Here is a 2720-nt window from a genome sequence, read left to right as displayed (position 1 = left end):
AGACGGGAGAGTTGCCTGCTGGCACCAGATGCTGTAAGACATGTACGGAGCCTATTATTCTTGGGGCCTCCCCTGGGAGCCTCCCCTGTGGACACCTGGATTTTGGAGCTCTGGGCTACAATTCTGTGGCAGTGTAAATTCTGTTGTTAAAGCCACCAGTTTGTAGAGCTTAAACTTTAACGTGGAGATACAGACAGAAGAAAAAAGTAAAACATGAAGTTTGTTAAATGATGATAAGTGTTATGAAGACAGCAGAAAAGAGGAATATAAAAAGGTTATGAACTTGGCTCCTTGGTGCTGCATTGGCAGACTTACAGAAGGAGACTGCTGACCTCGTGGGCCTGGCCGAGCTGTGAGCGTCCGCACAAGAGGTTGAAACTATGGTACACAAAGATTCTTGATGTTCCTAAACAAATCCCTAAAAAATGCAGGGTATAGAAACTATGCAAAACAGATTACAAATGAGAAGCTGATATAGTTAAACAGAACCAGATGGTAACAAACTAGAAAACCAACCTTAAGGTGGCCAAGAAGGGGATTCTTGAGGTGGAAAATGAACTAAGTTTGACAAGAAAAATGATACAATGGAAACCATGGAATCATTTAGTGGAAGAGCTTCTTGCCAGCCAATGGAAATGGCCAATATAATCATCATCAAATGACTTGTGTGTTGAGGGGAAACTGATGTGATTAAATGTTCTGTGATATCAAAAATGTTCCATATTATTGACATTTTATAATCAAGAAAACTGAAGCAGAACGTATTTAGGAGACTTGTTAAAACTGATGATTATAATAATTAGGACTTGTGAATTAGTTTTTATTAAAGCATTGATTCAAATTTTTCAAAGATGGTAATTTTTTAATGGAAGTTCTAAGAAGATTTGAAAGGTAATTGGAAAAATTCCATTTATTTCAATGCCGAGGCCATATGTGAAAGGTGATGAGACTATTTTTAGTGGTCTCTCCAACACATTTAATTATTTTCATTCTTAAAAAATCAGAAGTGGAACTTAATTATTAGTGCTTAAACAAATGTAAAGGTTCCTGTTTGAATTGAAGTAGTAAGAGTAAAAACCATCAAATCACAATTCCTTGTACAGTTGAGGAAATTGATTTTGCATTTAAAAAAAAGATTTCTTATGTACAGTGACAGTTGAAAATTTTTTTTGTCTCTTTTAAGGAAGTTAACCTTCTGGCTCTTAATTAAACTACATCAGGTTAGAGAGAGAATTTCTGTAAGAGAAGAGATATTATGAGTTCCTAAAGTTTATCTGACATATGGCTAGGCTTATATTCAAAACACCTTATTGTATGGTTATGACTTCCAAGTGGAATCACTAAGTAGTTTTCACTAAGTTTCCAACAAGCATAGCCACGTATCAAACAGAAGATAACATTTTCAAGAAAAGAAGCCATTGACAAGTTTAAGTTTAAACAAAAATAAAATTACTTTTCAGATGTCCTCACTTCTTCCTAGTTCCCTATCATTTCTAAATATTTAGCTAAATTTGATATGTCCTACCTTCAAAGATTGTGCTTCTGGAGTTTTGTGTGTGTGCATGTGTATATGTGTTTTGGTCTTTCTGTGGCAAAGCAGAATCTTTCAGAATATTCAGAATGAGAAAAAATAGTACTTTTTATTTTCCCAACATATTTCTCCCTTTGTAGAGCTTAAATTGAATGCTAAGTAAATATTAAATTTAAAAAAGTTGAGTGATACCTACAATAAGAGTTGCAAATGAGAGTTCAGGATCGGCTTGAATAATAAAGAAATGCCTCAGAGAGGAGAGGTACTAAGAGTTTAGATTTGAAACATGGACTAGATAGAGGGGAAAATGTCATGTAAAAGATTCCCAAAAAATATTTCAAAAAGGTAACAGTATAGTATTGATGAATTTAAGTATGAGCAAGAGAGTAAAGACCACTGTGAGAGGAGTCTACCTGGGAGAAATTCTATATGTCAAATTGAGTCAAAGAATATCTTGGTTGAAAAACCTTACAGTTCATCTGATAAAGCCTTAAAATTCTTGAACTGCCTGCAGTGCAGGGACATTTCAGAAGCTCACCATTCCATGACACCCGGGGATTACGAGGATAAACAAGAAAGAACCAGCGTTTACTTTCATTGAACACCTCAGTTTGTAGATTTGTTCCAAAGGGCTCCTAAGTTGTATATCTAACTTCTCTCTGAGTTTACCAGTTCTGTTCTCTTGACCTAGACAAAGTACTAATCTTTCATATGATAGTCCTTCAAGCACTTAAAGATATGTGGGCCTTTTCTTCACCAGGTTTACAACGATCAGTTTCTTTTTTATTTCTATATGTTGTCTCTCTGGTTTCCATGCCACTCACCTTCTTGCCCAATTCCAACAAGTTGCTAAATCTTTTAAGTCTATTATATTCCTAGACTTTCCATACCTTCATAAAACAGAGCAGGACTATCATCTCACATGCTCTTAGAGACAGTACATTGTCAGTGCCATACATCTATCTAAACAGAAAATGAAGATAACAAGTTTTTTGGACCCTCAATATACTATTGTCTAATATTGAACTAATAGTCACCTATAACTACAAAGTCAAAATATTTTTGACTAGGTGTGTTGCTATGCAGCTATACCAGCCACTTTTAGTGCTTATATTACATTTTGCAGCCAGTTGGCCAAGATCTTCATAACTCATGATTCTGACATAACAAAAATTTTATCATTATCTTC

The 2720-nt window shown here is 35.0% G+C and overlaps 1 pseudogene; it reads left to right on the top strand.

The window, feature by feature from the left end:
• Positions 1-290: 290 nt before the first annotated feature.
• LOC129061818 (NADH dehydrogenase [ubiquinone] 1 alpha subcomplex subunit 5-like) lies at positions 291-648 on the top strand (annotated as a pseudogene).
• Positions 649-2720: the final 2072 nt, after the last annotated feature.

Source organism: Pteronotus mesoamericanus, unplaced genomic scaffold (assembly GCF_021234165.1).
Source record: "Pteronotus mesoamericanus isolate MK-2021 breed Mesoamerican mustached bat unplaced genomic scaffold, CSHL_Meso_final scaffold_651, whole genome shotgun sequence".
Lineage (NCBI taxonomy): Eukaryota > Metazoa > Chordata > Mammalia > Chiroptera > Mormoopidae > Pteronotus > Pteronotus mesoamericanus.
This window is presented reverse-complemented; position numbering and strand designations above follow the sequence as displayed.